Below are 22,181 nucleotides of genomic sequence, written 5' to 3'. Positions count from 1 at the left end.
GTGAATCAGTTCAAAAGAAAACAAATAGGGGTAAAATAGAATGCCGTTGTTAATAGAATTATAAGGTAAATTGTCCACACGAGATAGTTTGACCTTAGTAGTGTGGATGATAAGGTACGATATTAAGTCATTCTGAGATCTATGTATATGAGATTCTAGAAGTGTAAGCCATTTTGAGTTTCAGAACAGTTTCAGATGGTTCGCTGTTACACACAAATCCTGGGAGGTGACTTGTTTGTAGTAGACAGTTCCACAGAACAAAATATTCTTACTGTGTCGAAACCCGGGAAAAGAACATGTGAAATTACTCCAGAAAAGGTTTAATATTTATGAAGCAATTCTGGTTTCTAATTGGTTGGTAGCAGAACGTGAATTAATTTGATTCGTCTGTTCTTAGCAGCATCGTTTATAAATAGAATCGTCCGACTGTGTGGGATCATACCCTATTAGAATCCAAAATATTGCAACAGAGATGATCTTTGTTTTGCTTTCTGGAGCACTCCGACGGGGACATTGGAAAAAAATTGCACACATTGAACTCGAATGGGTTGTTAAGTGTTTAATTGTAGTGTGTTTCTTGTTCAACACAAATGGATGCTTAACAGAGTTTTCCATTTTCCTCAAAAGTAAGGATTATAGTTAGGCAAGGTGTGACATTTCTCTAAAGATTTGTGCCAGGATTCCTGAGAGTCCAGAGCTTGGAAAATCGGGCAAATCAGTATAATAGAACCTTGTGTAATTAGAGGCTGACCACTTGAGAATTGTGAGCATGATGTTCTCTGTTTTGATCCCCAAACATTATGAGTATGAATAATCTATAATGATTGGTGGGATCGATTTGCTAAGAGATACATCAGAGACCTAAGAGTTGTGACACCCATGGAAGAAAGACGATTAGAAGAACCATCGGACGAGATGTCGTCAAGTTGTGTGGTTAATAGAAACAAGGGCCTATGATTGACTATGGCAAAAGGGTGACTGGAGGAACAGCCGATATCGATCGTGAGGTAATAGAACCCCACACCCAAAAGAAAATGCCATGATACTCGAAAAAGATTCCAGTTTAAATAAAATAAGGGAGCAGTCAATGGGTAATAACTAACCAGAGAAAAAAACTAATAGGGATGAGGTCTGACCTTTTCTTAGTCTGGTGGTTGTGTGAAAAAAATCTAATCATTGTATTTTTTTTATGAATAGGGGCGTGTTATATATTAGGGCCCTGCAGAATAGATTTTTAGGCCTTCAGTCTAGATTTCACATGTTTCCATGAAACTGTAGGTACCGATGGAAAATCGAACTAATGTACAATGTTATTGAAATATGAAATATTTCAAAAGCAAGAGCATGTTAGAAAATAAATATTTGAAGCAATAACAGATTTGGAATTTACCGATAAGTCAAATATTTTAAAGTCACAAAAAAATATTTATAGAGTTTATAATAACAAAGACCTTGGACTTTAGTTCAGAATATAATGTTAGAATAAATATTTACAATTAATAATAAGCAATAAGATTGACCTGTTTACGTAAAGTATTTAACTAACAAAGAAACAATTATGATATAATCACATAAACAGTCGGGAAAGTCTGTCAAGTATACCAGCAGTATAATGAATGATAGCTACTGCTCTGGCACTGATGGCATATATTGTATTCCAACTGTGGAGGTGCAATTTAAGAATAACCCTTAATCTTCTGTTGTGACCTGGTTTTTCATTTCCATGTTTAACTTCTAGTATCCCCAAATATTTGTAGCATCTCTCGTTGTCAAAATTCTTTATCAGATCTGTTATTGGAAATTCAAGGCCTGGTGATATCAATTTCCATTCTTATGTCATTTCTAGGGCTATGACAACAGCATATTTTTTTCATTGTTTTGACTCTCGAGTGTGTATCCGTTGATATCTTATATGCTTTTATATATAGTGATGTGATTCTCGGTTGATTAACTGTTTAACTGTGTCGGATATATACTCGAGAGTCAAAACAATGAAAAGAATATGCTGTTGTCATAGCCCGTGTAATTACTAAACAATCTGATGGTATTCAGTAGTGTATCAGACTGGTTTTCATTTCTACCAAAAACTTCAAGGTCATCCATGATGATTGATCATCATCATCATCATCTTCTTCTTCTTCTTCTTCTTCTTCTTCTTCTTCTTCTTCTTCTTCTTCTATTATATGGTTTCAAGTCAAGACACTTTTGTCCTAAGCTGTCAGTCCCAAGCCTCATCATATTACAATCTTAACCCAGGTGTAAAGGTGTCGCAGGCAATTGAGATTTACCGTTATGCTCTCTGTTTGGTAAAACACAGAGAGATACTGCCTGGAAAGAACGTTTTCATGGAGTAAAGTCAGTCACTATTCTTTTCTTTTTTTTTCCACTTTCCTCTTCCTTCCTTCCTTCCTTTCTTCCTTTCTTTCTTTCTTCCTTTCTTTCTTTCTTTATCCTTGTATTTATTCGGTACTCATTTTGCTTTATGGCATACCAACCCTTTTCAAGTTATTTAATGCTGAATGCAGTAATTTAGGAAAAAGTTTTTATCTTTCAAGTTTTTTATATCTTCAAATATTTCTTTATTGTGTTTCATTTGGTTGTTTTGCTTCACAGCATATCAATTCTATTCAGATTATTTAATGCCAAAATTCATTAATTTGGGTAAAAAGTTTTATACCTCAAGTTCTTTATATCTTCAAATATTTATTCATTGTGTTTGGTTTTGTTGTTTTGTGGAGGACAATTGTTGTTTTTGTGTTTGACTTTGCAGAAAATGATTAAAGTTGTACAAAAGGAAAGAAAAAAAATAATAACATCAATGATTGGTGTATTTTAGGTCAAGAAGCCAGTATCTTCAGACAGCCTAATCTGGTAGCAATAGGACTTTGAAAAGAAAAAGGAAAAAGAACCAAAACTTTTACTTATAAAGATATTACCAGGAAGCCTCAGTGCTGCTCAGGATTTAAGTAAGTCCTATTTCACTATGCTCATAAAACCATATTACTTTCTTATTTTTCTTTTTATAATTGCCCCCATCTTCCATCCTCTAATATGGATGGAAGTTTGAATTAGTGTCTTATGCGTATGATTTAAATTTCATTAAAATCTAATATATGTATTTAAATGTTTAAATGGGTGCTGCCCCCTAGCTTCCTTACACAGAGAAACATAGAAACATTGACTATCCTACTATGACAGCAAAAAAAGTCATGGCATTTGAACAAAATAAAAACTAAATGGCTTTTCTGTTTTTTCTGTTTTTATTTTACATGTTGTAACTTGTATTTATATATATATATATATATGTATATATATATTTATTTTTGAACAAAATAAAAACTAAATGGCTTTTCTGTTTTTTCTGTTTTTTCTGTTTTTTCTGTTTTTATTTTACATGTTGTAACTTGTATTTATATATATATATATGTATATATATATTTATTTTTGAACAAAATAAAAACTAAATGGCTTTTCTGTTTTTTCTGTTTTTATTTTACATGTTGTAACTTGTATATATATATATATATATATATATATTTTTTTTTTTTTTTTGAACAAAATTAAGCATCAAAAGTGAAAGGACTTTCCCATTATATAAAAAGTAGTCTTAATATAATAAAAGGGTATGATTAAAAAGATTGCAAGATTCTACTTATAGACACTGGCGGTAGGAACGGACCAATCAAATGGAGCAACGTTCTGCTAGCAACCAATCAAAAACCAGAATTGTTCCATAAAAATATTGAATCTTTTAGCATTCTCACACATACTTTTTTAGTGTTGACACGAGAAAGATCTTTGCCCTTTGCCTCAAAATTTTAAAGTCGGAGACTTGTACAGAACAGCTACCCACCAAAATCTCTTCATCTCCATGACTTGTACAGAGTAGTTACCCATGTTCTGAAATTAAACATGGCTTTCAATTCATCTTGACTCATACCTCTGCTTTGTTCAAGCGATCTGACTCCTCGTCTTGTTTTAACATTCATGTCAACCATCCTTGATTCATTCCTGCGAATCATTCTGTTTTGCAGATTTGGGTTATTATCATGCACTCAGTATTCCATTGATACATGATCTCTAATATATAACACAAGAAATCGACAAATATTTGTATTGCCTCTTGCCTGACTATAAATACGGTCAAATGAAATGCGTATGTAAAAAAAAAGGTTTCCTACATACGAGTAACTGAAATGTTTCTTGTACGAATACAACGATGCATTCACTAATCATATCAAATAGAACAACAGTTGCATCCACAAAGGTACAGAAAGAAAAAAAAATAACATCCAGACAAAAGAAGAATGCAGATCAATAATCGACAATGGTTGGAATAATAAAAAGGAATAAAAACAAAATCAATATTTTTGTGAAATCTGAATGAAATTGCATTTTAAGGGCGCCACTAAACCACACATTTCTCAGACCCCCCCCCTCACCAAAAAAAAGATAAAATTTATTAATTTCCATAGTGTTCCTTATCATTCGCCCAACAATCATTCCATCTTGGCCTTCGGGTCAAGATCAAAGTGTAGTATCTGTTCTTCAGATCTACACTTCAATTTCTTGTTCTCTGTCAGTGGAGGAGAAATCCTTCACGACTGAGACAATTTTTATTTTTGTTCCTTTTCTCCACATTAAAAAACGACCCTGGTGTCTAACTCTGTCCCGTGGGGAGGCATAGTAAATAGGAACAATCATTCTATCTCATTATCCTCAAGTAGCTCTTCGCCTTCGGGATACTGTAAGTGCTGTTGGCGCTGCGCTTAAGATAAGTATTATTTCCAAATGAACCTAGCCCTAAAAAAAATACTAACTCTGACATTTCTTCTCTTTTAAATTTCTTATTTGTTTTTGTAATTATGTGCATTTTAATTTATATATGCATTTGTCTTTACTCTGGTTAGCTTTTTAAATTTTATTTTAATTTATATATGCATTTGTCTTTACTCTGGTTAGCTTTTTAAATTTTATTTTAATTTATATATGCATTTGTCTTTACTCTGGTTAGCTTTTTAAATTTTATTTTAATTTATATATGCATTTGTCTTTACTCTGGTTAGCTTTTTAAATTTTATTTTAATTTATATATGCATTTGTCTTTACTCTGGTTAGCTTTTTAAATTTTATTTTAATTTATATATGCATTTGTCTTTACTCTGGTTAGCTTTTTAAATTTTATTTTAATTTATATATGCATTTGTCTTTACTCTGGTTAGCTTTTTAAATTTTATTTTAATTTATATATGCATTTGTCTTTTCTCTGGTTAGCTTTTTAAATTTTATTTTAATTTATATATGCATGTGTCTTTTCTCTGGTTAGCTTTTTAAATTTTATTTTAATTTATATATGCATTTGTCTTTACTCTGGTTAGCTTTTTAAATTTTATTTTAATTTATATATGCATTTGTCTTTTCTCTGGTTAGCTTTTTAAATTTTATTTTAATTTATATATGCATGTGTCTTTTCTCTGGTTAGCTTTTTAAATTTTATTTTAATTTATATATGCATGTGTCTTTTCTCTGGTTAGCTTTTTAAATTTTATTTTAATTTATATATGCATGTGTCTTTTCTCTGGTTAGCTTTTTAAATTTTATTTTAATTTATATATGCATGTGTCTTTTCTCTGGTTAGCTTTTTAAATTTTATTTTAATTTATATATGCATTTGTCTTTTCTCTGGTTAGCTTTTTAAATTTTATTTTAATTTATATATGCATTTGTCTTTACTCTGGTTAGCTTTTTAAATTTTATTTTAATTTATATATGCATGTGTCTTTTCTCTGGTTAGCTTTTTAAATTTTATTTTAATTTATATATGCATGTGTCTTTTCTCTGGTTAGCTTTTTAAATTTTATTTTAATTTATATATGCATTTGTCTTTACTCTGGTTAGCTTTTTAAATTACCCCCCCCCCAAGCAAAACTCAATCATGTTCTCTTCCAGCTAAAATAATTTCCATGCTCTGTACTAAGGCTAGAGAATAAATTGCATCAGGCCGAATAAATGTTCCGAATTTAGCACAAACGTGGATTTATTTTCTACCATAGAAGTGAGGAGAACTTTATTTAAGTAATATACTTAATATCTACAATTACCCTTTGCTCGCTTGTATTAATAAAGAGGCCTCGTTGATATCTCTACCTAACCACTGGATATAGCTTGTAATTAACTGTTACTATAATTGTAACTGAAATCTACAGTGATGTTAGCTGCGGCACTAGGACTTTTTTCTGAATAGATACGTTGTCTTATCCCCAACCCAACCTTAATGACTGCCTAAAAATATGAATTCCGAATCACGACGAAATAATTGTTTCTCTTTAACTCCAAGCCGACTGCCTATGTCTAACCTGCATGCAAAATAGGGGAAAAGAAAGGTAGATTTTATTCTTTTCTCCCAAACTAAAACAATACTGTAAACTCTAAATCCAAATGAAACTTTACTGTATTCTGTAAGTAAATAACCCTGACCCTTGAAAGCTAACAATCTGCCCTCCCTCTAGCTGCCACTAAAACCCTACATTATACATACGCCTTAGTAGTGGAATCCTTAACCTCAAGTTCCTAACTTTCACATACTAACCGCCTAACGGTCTTCACTAAACATTTCTACCCCTGACATACATTAGAGTTCATTCCTATCCATTTAGGTACTTACCAGCCAAAGTATGCATTCGGATGCAAAGCGATCTTCATTACATAGCAATTGCCTCTTCCTAGATGGTTCTGCAACAAACAATACTAAACCAAGCCGATACTCCCTGCCATGCAAAACTCTCTATGACTCTTAAATGAAAACTGAAACTATCTCCCCCTGAGTAGTGGAAACACTGACAACTCCTATTTGCATCTACTGAAAACTCGCCCAAATATATATTACTTAATTATACATACGAAATACACCATAACCTAAAATGTACCTCCAGTTACACCCTGAGTGTACTGCACCTACACCCTAACCTCCGTAAACCTAAATATACAGTGACTGGGCAAAATTTCTTAGCTCAATTCCTAATACCTACTCAAACTATAACGTTATCCTGAACCCAAACTAACATAAAGTTAAAAAAAATAAAATAAAATGAAAAAACCTAAGGTTAAAGTCCTAATCCGCACTAACGCTTTTCTAACAAGCCTCCCCACAAAACCGCTTCCACTGCATGCCCCTAAATCACTTTGAGGAGTGTAACTATTCATTAGATATATAACCTTTACAAGCTAACCCTGTAACATTAACTAACCACGCGGGGTCGCAGAAATACCTGGAGTAGGACCCAGGCACGGATCAAACCCTCTCAGGGCTGATGGACCCAGTAGATCTTCCCACATCACCCGTCTAGGAGAAGGAAAACTCTGAAACTAAACCAAAGGGGAGGGAGGCCTCTCCAGTCTTGGACGACAACCTTCCTAGAGCTGGTGACTCAAACAAATTACAGGTCTGCAAACCTAAATTGCTTAAGGAGTAGATAGGCTCTGTCTATCGCCGGCTTCCATACTCCTTCTTTGCCTATTAGTCAGGCGCAGAGACACTATCACAGGTGAATCGACAAAACACTTAGTGGTAGATCTTGTTTCTTGTCTAGGGCATTGAATACTGTTCCCCCACTCCTGACACATCCCACCCCTCATAACTGGGCACTTGAGAGTGCTTGAGTACCACGCATGCCTTTGCAATTAGATTGGGGTGATCTTCTTCTGATGGGCTGAGGGTACCGGATTGACAGTTCCTGGCTGCTGTTTCCGACTGGTAGTACAGGTGCCCTAACTCTTTGGTAGCGCTTAGAGCGGCTGCTCCATCAACAGTTGTATAATATCGGGTTGTTTGTAGTGCCATGTCGCGTATGGAAAGGGACCCTGCACTCATTCCCGATGGGCTTTCCCGAGGCCACAGTCCTAGTTGAAGAAAGGTCAGCCAATGGTCTGATTGTGTTGCATGTCTGATATCCTGCATAACCTCTTGTTCAGCTCCCCCTCACCTAACTGAAACTCTTTAAAAACATGATGACACTACAATAAAAAAATAAGCACAAACTAGGCCTAGGGACAAACAAATTCAACTTGCCTCCTCCCTTGAGGCTTGCATTCACTAACATCTGTGGGCTTAGAACTAACTTAGCTGATGTTGAAGCATTTCTCCTAACAAATACCCCGGATATCTTAGCACTATCGAGACTAACCTACACTCCTCCATACTCTCTAACTACTTTAACATGCCTGGCTATCTCCCACTCTGCTGTAAGGACTCTGACAGACATATGCACAGACTTGGAGTCTACATTCGTAACACCCTCCCCTGACTAGAGAAACAAACCTAGAAACGGACGATCAAGCCTTTATGTGCTTTAGACTAAACATACAATACAACATTAGCTACTTTTATTTTCTCTACCGCTCTCCCTCGACCCAGGACTGCACCATAATAAACAAAGTCTCTGACAGTATAGACACAGCACTCTCCCTCGACACTAGCGTCCAAGTCCATGTATTTGGTGACTTTAATGTTCACCACAAAAACTGGCTTGGATTCTCTACTCACACAGATGCAGCGGGCAGCACAACACATAGTTTTGCTATATCTCACTCCCTATCACAAATAGTTACGTTTCCAACCCGATCCCTGACCAGCAAGAACAACAAGCATCACTTCTAGATCTGTTTCTAACTACAGTTCCCGAGGATTGTACAACAAATGCTGACAGCCCACTCGGGAACGCTGACCATGCAGTGATAATGGTAGAAATCGCCCCAAATTCTAGTCCCAACAATCACGAGGTTGTTTGCTCAGCAACCGACAAGGCTAATATGCTTGCCAGCCGGTTTGCCTCGAACTCCACACTGGACCCTTCCAACCACCCCCTGCCTGACTTTCCTTTGCGGACAGACGCCACGCTAGACGATCTAAAAATCACCCCTGCTCAGGTACATACTATCATAAAAAACCTTGACACTTCAAAAGCATGTGGACCTGATCTCATCCCAGCTGTGCTATTAAAAAAGTGTTCAGCCAAAGTAGCTCCAGTTCTCTCCAAACTCTATAACAAATGCCTTAATGAATCATGTTTTCCAGGCTGTTGGAAAACCGCTTCTGTTGTACCAATATTCAAGAATTCTGGCGAAAGAACTGACCCATTAAATTATCGCCCCATTAGCCTCCTCCCACTTTTCGCCAAAATATTTGAGACCATAATTAACCATGCTCTAGTCCGGCACCTTACAGATGCTAAACTTCTGACTGACAAACAATATGGATTTAGACAAGCCAGTTTCACAGCTGACATCCTCACTGTAATCTCTGAACGTATATACCATTCACTGGACAAAGTGGGGGAGTGCAGAGCGGTAGCTCTAGATATATCTAAGGCTTTTGACAGGGTATGGCACAAGGGTCTCCTCAGGAAAATTAAATCATACGGTATCACTGGTAGAATACTTAGCATAATTAAATCCTTCTTAGATAAGAGAAAAATCCAGGTTGTCCTCGATGGTCGAACATCTAAACAGTGTGATATAAATGTGGGAGTGCCTCAGGGGTCTATTCTTGGACCTCTATTGTTCCTGATATTTATTAATGACCTCCCCGACAAAACTGCCTCTGAGATGGGTATATATACTGATGACACTACACTCTATAGCAGGCATGACAGGAAAACAAATGAACACATATCTAAAGAAATGGCAAAAACACTAGAGGATGACCTCCAATCTGTAGTGGAATGGGGACATAAATAGATGGTCACATTCAATGCTGCCAAGACTAAACTGGTTTCCGTCAATAATTACAAGAAAACTTCTCTGCCACCAATAGCAATGGCCAGTGACTCCCTGTCTGAGAGTACATCTTTCAAACTGCTTGGCCTCACGTTCACAGGAAACATGAGCTGGGACAATTATATTGAAAACATTGCCAGGGCCGCTGCAAAAAAGGTAGGCTCTCTCTACCGTGCTAGAAAACTACTGACACCTGAAAGTATCCTGTATCTCTATGAGGCCACCATTCGTCCATGTATGGAGTATTGTTGTCACATCTGGGCTGGTGCGTCTACTACTAGTCTCTCGCTCCTAGACAAGGTTCAAAAAAGAGTCGGCAATCTGATAGGCCCTGAACTGGCATCTAAGCTTCAGCCTCTGTCCCATCGACGAAACGTTGCATCCCTCTGCTTGTTCTACAAGTATTTTAATGGTGAATGCTCTGACGAACTGCAGACACTTGTGTCCCCACGACGTAGACACCCTCGACAAACCCGACAGGCAGCTAAATCCCACCCCCACACAGTAGAGATCCCTAGATGTAAAAGATCTTTCTACTCCAGTAGTTTCTTCCCCAGAACCGCTAGACTCTGGAATTCTATTCCAGGATTCTGCTTCCCTAACTGTACTGACATGCAGAAGTTCAAGTGCAACGTGAACCGACATCTTGCTGCCCAAACCCCTACATAGTGCCCCAGTAGTTGCTGACCCTGATAGTAGCCCCCTACACCAAAGTGGCAATGTGCCTTGTTTGGGGTGAAAATGTAATAAAAAAAAAAATTTTTTTTTTATTTTTGTTCCTTTTCTCCACATTAAAAAACGACCCTGATGTCTAACTCTGTCCCATGGGGAGGCATAGTAAATAGGAACAATCATTCTATCTCATTATCCTCAAGTAGCTCTTCGCCTTTATAATCGTGACCAAATAGTAAAAAAAAAAATTTTTATCTATAAAAATATATCTTGCCACACACAAATACAAAATAGTTTACAGAATAACAAATGGGTCATAAAACAAACATACAACAAAAACGATAACTTACTCTTTTACCTACATGGATCGGTTTATTTGTGTTTTAACTTATTTTAAAGCGTTATTTTTATTCAGAAGAAACAGAGTAACCACTCTGTTCAGTTAGAACAAAAAAAAACATGGCTGTCATAAGCAGTGCACGAGTACCCTTGATAATCGCTCAAAAATAAAAAATTAAACACATTACTAGTAGAATATTACATTTTCCTATAATTGATGACATTTATTGGACGAGTTTCTATGAGTATTTTGTTTTTTCTATTTTTGAGTGATTATTAACGGTCCTCATGCAATGCGATGACAGCCATGTTTTTTTTTTTCATAACGTCTAATATCCATTGAACATTACATTGGAATTTGGCTGCTTAACTTAAATATGTACATTATATATATACTAGTGGGAAGGGAGTCGTCCAGCTTTGCCCCGCTGTAATATGCACTTAAATATAATATTTTAATTTTTCCGGATTTTGTATATATTATTATAGAGCAGTAATTTCAAAAGCAAAAAAAAAAAATAGTATTTGGATGCCATCAGCTAGAATCGAAACCGAAACTGTAGCATTCGAAGCTGGTGACGTTACCACTTTATCAACGTGACATGCATATGAACTGATTCAAAATTAAAAATTAAAAATAAACTAAGAATAATGTACAAAGTGTATTATGATTTTCTCAATTTTTACCCCTTTCTGACCCCATAAAAACTGTTTTAACCGGCTAAAAACCCATAAAAGAATGGTCCATAAAAAATCCAATCGTTTGAGGTCCCTAGCGCCACTCTGTGACTTTTAGTTTTGAAAAAGATAGAATTTGAAAATATATTTATATATTAGATATATACTTGGTAACCAAAATAGTTCTGTACGTGTTTTGATTAGCCATTGAATGAAGTTGAAATATATATGAAATTCAGACAGCCGGAAGTAGGAACATCGAATGTTATAAAAAACATATGCACCATACCCGGCCATCTATAATATAAATCTCACTTGTCTGTTTAAATATATGTATGTATGTATGTATGTATGTATGTATGTATGTATGTATGTCTAAAACTTTCGGCAGATGCACGGATTTTCACAAGATTGGTATTGTTTTGAAGCTCGACCCTTCGGACGACAAATATCGAAAAATTGGCTAAAAACATTAATTTCTCTACCCTCAACTGGACACTTTTCTACAGGAAGGGGTCACTTTTTTCACCGATATTTTCGAAAGTCATCCCCCTCTTTTCGATTGACTAGCCTTAATTTAAACATTCGCCACTTCCGGTTTGGCGATGGGCGCAACAGCAAAGACGTCATGTTTTTTTTTTTCACTTTCTTTTCCTCCTTCGTGGTACGGGTTCGAGCTTGCCTGCCTACTACCACTTTTTTTTTTTTTGCTCAACACACACCTCCAAACACCCAGGCGACGCCGGGCACCCTGGCTCGTCAGTTATAAGCTGGACAATTGTGAGGAGGATGGAAGTGTCTAGAGATTTCATTCAGGGTTGTTTGTTTTACGACTTGAAAATGGATTTATCAGCAGCTGCATCAAGTCATCACATATGTCAAACATTTGATGATAGTGCTGTGAATGAAGGTATTGTAAGGTGTTGGTTTCAAAACTTGGGGTTGACCATTGAAAAGAACCGTAATCTAATGCATGATGAACTTGTAAGACAGTTCAACACTTTCGATGAAATAGATTTCACTTGCACTGCCTAGGAAAGATGTACAAACTAAGCAAATGGGTTCCACAAAGGACAATGAGTATCAGTCTGCATATTGCTGCTTTCTTATCACCATACAGCATCCTTATTCCATCGAGTGATTACCAGTGATGGAAAGTGGGTTCTGTATGAAATTCCCAAGCATTGGATGTCTCTTCAGAGTGCTGTCCCCGACACTACAAGACCGCCCCTGTACTTATGTAAGATCATGCTTTGTGTCTGGTGGACAAATTGTCAAGTGGTTCATTATAAACTGCTACCAAGGCGCCAAACGGTTACTGGAGACCTATACTTACAGCAATTGAAACGTACAAACAGGCATTGCATCAGAATGAATCAGCACAAATCCATCAGTAGAAGAATTAACTATAACTTCTCAACTTAAGAAATTTTTGGCAATCACAAAACCTTTTCTAATAAGGCTCTAAAATATGGTGGTTATAAGAACGCCCAACTGGACTATACTGAACCTACATGATGTATTAATAAACATAAAAAGAATGTAAAAGAAAAATAATTTGGTTTACACCTCCTTTTAATTTAATGGTTCTAGGAAAAAATGTCCAAATCTTATTAAACTACATCCCCCCTCCAGCAACATTTTTCATAAAATTTTTAATAAAAATACTATTAAATAAAACTATAACTGCGGTAACAATTTGGAAAAAATAATAAAAATCACAATAACAAAATTTTAATAGAAGATACTGAATCTAATCAAGATAAAACTAAAAATACCAAAACATTTAATTGTATAAACAAGTCAAAATGTCCTCTTAAACAAAATTATCTAACAACATCTCTTGTCCGCCAAAAAGCATATGTAGACCTTACTATAAGTAAATGCTATATTAGCCAGACAAACAATAAATTAAAACAAAAATATACCAGTCATAAATGCTTCTACATCTATAAATATAAAAGCGAAAATGTATGTATGTATGTGTGTATGTATGTATGTATGTATGTATGTATGTATGTATGTATGTATGTGTGTATGTATGTGTGTTTGCTTTTTCTGTGTGTCTACAAAAGGCTTCTTTCAGAGAAGTGGTCGCTCGCTTCACAACATTTTAAAACTTTTTATATCACATATAAATCGTAATATCTCACAGTTAACAACGAAGCTCGCCTGTCTATTTAATTTGCTTGATTTCGGGAAGATAAATATTCAACATTTGTCATTCGCCGCATGTGGGTTAGTCTTTTTCCTATAACATCTTGGGGGGAAAAAAAAGCGTTCAGCAGTAAATGAAATCCCGCAGTCAAACTTGACCTCATTAACTCATTAAAATGTGCACCTGATAAATCCAAGTAATTAAATAAATTCAAACGCATTCCGTTAGCATGTCGCGGTGGGACAATGGTTAACGTTGCATGTTTTTTTTTTCACAACTTTGCCTCAACGGTTCGGGTTCAATCCTCATACTTACTTTATTTTTTAATCCCCCCACACACCTCCAAACACCCAGGCAACGCCGGATACCCCTCGCTAGTTAATTATAAATTGTATATACTATATTATAGGTTTCATTATATAATAACTCACATATGGAATACTCAATTTTCTAGTTTATTTAGTTTTAATAACTGCTATTCTTAGTCATTAGTTTTAAGTCATTATTTTTATCCGCTCACACATAATAAATTTTTAAAACTTAATTTAAAGGATTTATTTCACTAGCCCAGCCAAAAATAAAATTACGCAAATAAATAAAGGTAGATATATATTATTTCTTAATTGGAATTCATTTTTGAGATGAGTATTATATAAATTAATTTTTTTTATTTCAGACTATTATTCTCATCTTTATTAGTTTTTGTTTTCATCTTTATAGGTTGTTGTTTTTCATGACGTTTCGGCCAACTATTCCTCTGACCTTCGTTCGATAGGAACTTTGAATCTCCTAACTGCATTTTCAGCAGTCACCGCCATCCGTAGTTGTCATCTCATCACGTTTTTTGGCCAAGTAAACCTCTGGCCAGCTTTGGGTAGGATTGAAACCGCTATCTTCAGACAATGTCCATCTGGACATCTTCGGGGCCCATGGCGCAGTTGATAGAGACATTGAATCTCTACGGTTCCGGATGGACGTTGTCTGAAGATAGCAGTTTCAATCCTACCCAAAGCCATTGTTTTTTGCAGTTATTAAAAGGAAAGAAGCTTAGTCTTAGTAGCATTAAATATTATCATCCACTTACAGACTCATTCCACGGTTGACTGAAGGTCGTTTTCTAGAGTTTCTGCCATTGCCGTGGATATGTATACATTCATTTTTTCTCTCAGGCCTATTATAGAGTGTGGTGCCTAAAACTGAAGTATACAAGTACTCTTGGATTGAGCACTATAGTTGCATGATTTTGCTTACTACTACTTTAGTATAATGCAAACTCTAAATATAAAAAAAAATAAAGAACACCGGGAATTACATTAAAAGTTTGTATAAAGGCATTATAGATATCATTCACTAGCTGCACCTGTCCCTGTCGCCTAGTGGTCAGAGTTACTGATTATCAACACAATGGTTGTTGGTTTGATCCAGGGTTTGGGATTGTTGCTAATCTAGGCACACTAAAGAGCTGTGATACAGTGAAACAGTCTGTCTGTGGATGACTTTATATATATATGTACATATTTAAAATGCAAACAAGTTTTTGTTGGGTCGTCCCCATAAATAATCAAATTCTACCCAATTTGCACCATTAACAATTACTACACTACCGCTTTACATTCATTAGTCCTTATCCTCGAGTGGCTATCGGGATTTGATAAGTAGTGACTTCCAAGTAAAAAAAAAAATGCGCAACATTTTTTTTTTTTACCTTTATTTTGAAGAGTGACTTCAAATGCCTTTAATGAAAAGCTATTGAGAAACAGATTCTAATCCAAATAGACAGCGAATGAATTGGTATAAAACTTGAATCAAATATTCCTTTCAGACAATCTCCTTCCGAAAACTAAACAGAAAGAATACATCTTTTTGTGCAAGGACAGAAAAAAAAAGTGAGCCTCAACCTTAAAGATACCTTCTCATTCAAAACAGGTTAATTGGTTCAATGTATTCAACGTTGAACCATTGTTCTTGTTTTATTGTGTCTCTAGTGAAGGTTATTTATACAACGTCTGTTCAAATTTCAGTGAGTCAGTGACTCATTCAAACATGCCTCATTTATTGTACAATAATGGCGTCTTTTGCAAGTATCCTTTCAAGTATCAAATAATATCTAGATTTTTATAGTAACGATTTATTGAATCAACTACTCTTTATCTTCCTTACCAGTTGATGTACTGGTTTAGTGATTGGATTGAAAAAACTTCATTAAGGAAGCCACTGGACACAGTGAATCTGGAAATATCTGACTGGAATTGAATATTGAATAAGAAAGGTGTCACCATCTTCCATGAAAATACCACAAATCACTAAAACATAAACCAACTTTACTGAAAGGAAGCACTGGAATATAAAGAGAGAGTTGTTTGGTAGGTTGGTTTTTATTGAAAACAGAATGTGGTATCTTGGAGTTCCATCTCACCTGCCTGCTTCTAGGATAGTGCATCTTAGGACGAAATCTACTTGGGAACTGAATCATCTTTCGCACCAACTTTCTGAGTAGAAATTGAATTGTTGCATGTCTGCAGAGGTGCCCTCATGTCTGTACTGTTATATAAGTATAAATATCACTGCACATATGCAAAGCCCAACTGCATATAATGCAAGATATTACGCATACATATTAGTGTTGGGACGACTAATTGAAATCAGGAATTGGAAAAATTGGAACATTTGGGATATCAATATCAGTATCTGATATGTCCCACAAATAGGATATATATCGTTTGAAATAGCTAAGCAGTCTTGCTATCAAGTAATAATCTGATAAGTCGACGTATGAAGCAAGTGTGTTCATAGTCGAAGCTGGTGTTCCTAGCGTGAGGCTTGTGTACCTTTCAATGTCTCTTCCAACCAGTATTCATAGTTTAGCCAGCCAATCACATTCTTGCAAGAAGTAAAGACCCGGATGTTCTCATATTCATTACATCAATATCAAAATCGGAAATAATTATGCCTATTTTCTGATGCTAAGAACGATTCTTTTAATATATATATATATATATATATATATATATATATAAGTGAGAATGTGTGTGTGTGTGAGGACACTTCTCAACCTAGACAATTAACGAATTGTTGCTCTACAGACTTGAAATTTGGTACATAGAGTATTCAGATATGTGGAAAAAATTTTAATCATTGTTCATCCGGAAAAAAGGGCTTCTAAGGGGTTAAAATTGAAAAAAATTGGTACGGAGTTCATCGGATTTTGATCTGTTTCACAATGTTTAAAAACACTTTTTAAGAACCTGTCAAGCTGGCCTAATGGTTATCGTACTTGACTCACTGTCTTTCGGTTTTAGTTTTGATCTAAGCTCGAGTATTTTTATTTTTTTATTTAGAAGAATTGAACTATATATAAAAAAAAACATGATACTCTCATGCTCATGTCTCAGTTTCTGTTTTATTTTTACTTCATTTTTTTAAAGGAATTTAACATTAAGTTTAATACGGGACAACGCTGGGTACATCTTCTAGTAAATATATATATATATATATATATATATATATATATATAAAATGAAAATTACAATTGAATTTACCAAAATGATCCAAGATGGTAAAATTAAAGTAAATTATAAATATTAAAGAATTAATATTTATAAAATTATCTCAGCCTGATATAAAAGCTCGATAATACCAAATAGGAAATAGAGCTTATAATACGAGCAAACAGTTAATGAAATATGTTAAAAAACACTTTGAAATGAGTTAAAAACATATTTAATCTGAAAAGGAAACACTAGATAAATGGATAGTCCTTAATCCGCGGAGTTTCGAAGAAATACTCTCCTTCTCATCAGAGGGTAGGAATTAGCAAAATGCGGGATCGGATTTTGCATGCAGAAGTATTTGATGAAACAACAAATAAGTCAAAGATCTTACTTGAAAACAAAATAAGTTAAGCAGAGGGAATATGGTGAATATATATATATATATATATATATATATATATATATATATATATATATATATATATATATATATATATATATATATATATATATAACAGGCTTAATTTTCCATTGTTAATAACTAAAATGATAAAATGATAAAAATTTATTGATTTTAAACAACCAGTAAAATTAAAATCAAAAGATCACTTCGTACAAGTATATTTTTATGTTTGTAAAAATATATGCACATATTACATGTTTGTAAAAATGTATGCACATATTACATGTTTGTAAAAATATATGCACATATTACATGTTTGTAAAAATATATGCACATATTACATGTTTGTAAAAATATATGCACATATATTATATATAAACAACACCAGTATTCAGAATGTTTAGTTTACTGGCAGGGTTCATACCAGCATCATACATACATCTATAGCAGCAGGAGCAGCATATACTCGTGGCTTAAGGTTTTGAATATGTTTGGTTTATAACATCTTTGCTGATTGGTTATAGCAGTCAACTTCCTTTCTGGCTTGTCCAATGAAAGACAATCATTCAGGTGAGTTGACTATGTGACTGAGTTTATAAGAGGCTAAACACACAGCAATTGTGCCTCTTTCTTAGCCAGGATGCGTTAATGACAACTTTACGTGGCTCAGATCTGTCCATAACTTCTCTTCTGGGACACAACAGAACTCACCCTCAACCTTTGGGCCCGGGGGTCTATTAAGACAAGAAAACAAAAAATCCATCATGGCTTCCGCCAAACAATAACTTCAACACGCATAGATGAACTCTTTCTTTTAACAAGTATGTCTAATCTTTCATCAACATCTCTACACATGAACCTTTTCCAATATTAACCCTCTCCATTTTTTTACAAGTCTACTGTTGAAGATAATCAGCAAAGTTGTTTTATAAACATTAGAATGAGACTCTCGTTTTCTATTCTACACATAATCTCATTTCAAACAAATCTGATAGGTATGCAAAGATGCCAGTATGTGTATTAGCATGCATAGTTTGTTAGTGAGGGAGTTACTCACTAACTTGTGTGAGCGTGTTCGGTTAGCAGTGTGTAATTGCCTGCCTTAGGTTTAGTAGTCCATGAAAATATCTCGTTTAGTCTATCGAGGCCCTTCAGCTCTCAAAGAGATTAGGAAGGATTGTGACACACCATAACTTTCATACAAAGAAGGCGTGGCTATTGAGTCACATTTATCTGCTGACGCCAGAGTGTTTAGTTAAGCAGAAAACAAGACAATTCGATTGTTACATATGACATGTGAACATATGATTGTACTTATTTCTGTCTGAAATTATTTCATATGGCACTTTGTTAAACAGACTAAATACCAAGGTCTCATGTATGATATGAAAAGAAACTGGAATCTTAGGGAGATATCAATCATACCAATTATTATAGGTGCCACGCGGCTTATGAAGAAGAACCTGAAGTCCTACCTGACTAATATTCCTGGTGAACCAAGTGCAAAAGAGATCCAGACGATGCACTTAAGGGAACAATGAGGATACTAAAAAGAGCTCTCGGTTGGTTTCAATAAAAAGCAAGGCAACGTTGCCAGCTGGTTTGGCTGCCCCATACCCAGTGTTACAATCTTCAAAGGAAGAAAATTTAAAAAAATAAAATAAAAGTATCATGGTTCATCTATCTAGACTCTTCACCTGTCAAAGTGACTAGGCAGGGTTGTGACATACACACTTGTAGTGTTTCTAAGAGAAGAACAGGAAAAAGACAGAAAAACGCTTTGTTCAGCTTTTATACTACATGCTGGAATTCTCTGATTGGCTGAAAGAAACTGTTCATTGGAGATTTTGTCCAATCAAGAGTCGATATGTAATAACAATATTCCAATCACTGACGCTTTTTAACGCTAATTTAACAGCATTATTAATGTTTGGTTTATTAGCTATATTCGTATATTCGTAAAGTATAACTCCTTGACATAATTCTTGTCAAAAGGAAACAAACTGATTTGTTGGTGAGAAGACCTTTTTTTTGTCGGAATTGAACCATCTCGGGCAATACTTCCTCTTTCAGGAGAGTGTTAGTTTATTGGCGATCGCCTGAAATGATGGCAGGTTTGTTCTCAGCTATTTTGTTACTTGACCAGGGTGCACCCTTGGAAGAGGTGGGTTTTGCTCATTTTCCAGCCTTGTGCCATGTTTTGCTGCAAATATAAGCTGATTGTGTTCCTACCAGCCATGTTACCTCCTTTTGCAGCATTCTTGGCAAAGGAGGATTCTCTCACCTATGAACTGACATTTCTTTTGTCAGATTGAGGTATGGTTCCATTTGGTCCTAGGGAATGTGCCCCCTCCCCCAGGCATTACCTTCTCGTTTGAAAGAGGGTTTATTTATTGTTAATTGCCTGAGGTGCTCTATACCAAGCAATGCTGACAGATCCATTCTCGGATATTTTTTCATCTGACAAGCTGATCTACCCACTTTAGAATTAACTTACCTAGACACAATAATTACAGTTACATCTAAACATCATGGTAGCAATTCGTGACAGTCATGGCTTCAGAATCATGATGTGTACTTTTGCAACATACTTTTGCTAATATACGTTTCATTAATTATACCACCGTGTTTGAATATTACAAGCCTATAAGGTCACAGCATCTTCAGAAGAGCTGTTTATTCCACCTTCCAACCTAAATAAAAGAAATGAGAATTACATTCTTTAATCTTCACATTTCATGAGTGATGTTTCTGACAAAGAAAAAAGAATTGCTGTTTTCTGGGTTGGTATCCATCTGACACTTAGCGTTGATTAATTTTTGATTTTGAAGTATTTTTTTATCTCATATCAAGTGGCTTCATGTCTTGTCTGGAGCGATTGATGTGAAAATGAATTGAGCGATTTGTATGTCTTTTCTTTCATAAACAAGCATACAGGCATACAATACACTCTGGCCAGGCGCTTTGGGCCAAACAACCCTCGACAAATAGCACAATATGATAAGAAACATTCACAAATTTTTGTATGGCGAGCAAAGTACTTACAGATGGAAAAATCGGGTATAGCCAACCATGTCTGGATGTAGAAAGGGGGACCATCGCCCCCTATGGGATGAAGTAAAAATAATAAACAGAGAGACCCACTGGAAAGTGAGAAAACTTAAAGAAACAGCTCACATGCTCGGACATAACAACCTACTGAGCAAACCAAGCATAGAGCTGAATGCAATTTGGACACCTCTGATAGAGAGAGAAAACCTTGAATAACAACATAGGTTTAACATTAACAAAAACCAGCTAAGAATTGTCCTAGTGACATATGGCCGAGTGGTCCTAGTCGTTGTATCAAAGTTTACAGTTACCCAAAGGTTAAGTTTACAGTTACCCAAAGGTGCTGAGTTCAATCCTGAACGAAGGCAGTGAAAAGTAACATTCAAAACAGAGAATCAGCAACTATGTCCCAGCCTAGCTGGAGTCCGAACACGGTACCTCCGTAATGATAATAAAGGGTTGGGTTCGAGACTCCTAATAAACAATACAAAACACCTGATGAAGGCTGGAGGGCAAAACGGCCGAAACGTTGTGACTAACTATAACAACCAAGATGAGGAAGTCAGTTCGACAATCTCAATCAATATTACATACAATAATGTAACATTGTCAATAATGTAACATGTATATATACATGTAACATGCAATAATGTAACATTTGTCAATAAGGTAACATACAATAATGTAACATTTGTCAATATTTTGTTCATTGATTACTTCCAGAAAAGAAAAAAGACATCAATAGTGAATATTACGTATTGCATTATTAGTGGAGAAGAAAAATGGTCGCAAATAAAGAAGGAAAAAGAGCACTTTCACTAAGACAATGCACAGTGTCACAATCTAATCGCAATAAACTGAACTACAAAATGCTTCTTCACCCACCTTATTTACCAGATCTGACCTCTGGTGACTACTGGCAATTGCAAACTGAAACACAAAGATTTTCCAGTGGAAAGAGATTTGGCTTCAATGAAAAAGTGATATAAGAAACTTAGGTGTAGTTTGAGATCAAATTATTTGATACAAAAGGTACTGAAAAGTTCGAATCAAATTCGTTTCACAGAAACAATTTCACTTCGGATGTTGATTCATGCGAAATGAATGAATGATGCTCATGACATCATCAGCGGGCGACAAAAGTCAACGCTTCACGTTAATCTCAAGCTAAAAAGTGATTCAAACTCTTGCAGGATGTGCAGCAATGCATTTTAAATGCACATTTAAACTGTGCATTTCCTAGTTCAAAACAATGTGTTATGATATTTCGATTAGTGTGAAAATCAATGCAATTATTATATTTCTCTTAGACTGTCTTCCACTTTTTCTCAGAAACTACTACGCCAATCTGGTTGAAATTTTGTAAGGACTTTTGTTATGACGAGGTGCAGCAAACTAAGTATTATGGTATCTGTTTAATGCACATTTAGAAATTAATAGGGATTATTAGTCACCACATTTACTCTCACTTTTCTTTTTGGAAACTACTGGTCCGATCTAGCTGAAATGTTGCAGAGACCTTAGTATTATGACATTATGACAAATTTTGCATAGACCTGAGTATTATGACATTCGTTCAATGTACAGTTACGGATTAGTATTTAATGCAAAACAT

At 35.1% G+C, this 22,181-nt stretch overlaps 1 pseudogene; it reads left to right on the top strand.

The window, feature by feature from the left end:
* The first annotated feature begins 4,501 nt into the window (after positions 1-4,501).
* Positions 4,502-4,724, top strand: LOC145293538 (U2 spliceosomal RNA; annotated as a pseudogene).
* The last annotated feature ends 17,457 nt before the right edge of the window (positions 4,725-22,181 follow it).

The sequence above is a fragment of the Euprymna scolopes genome, chromosome 14, assembly GCF_053919585.1.
Source record: "Euprymna scolopes isolate OS-2025 chromosome 14, ASM5391958v1, whole genome shotgun sequence".
Classification (NCBI taxonomy): domain Eukaryota; kingdom Metazoa; phylum Mollusca; class Cephalopoda; order Sepiida; family Sepiolidae; genus Euprymna; species Euprymna scolopes.
This window is presented reverse-complemented; position numbering and strand designations above follow the sequence as displayed.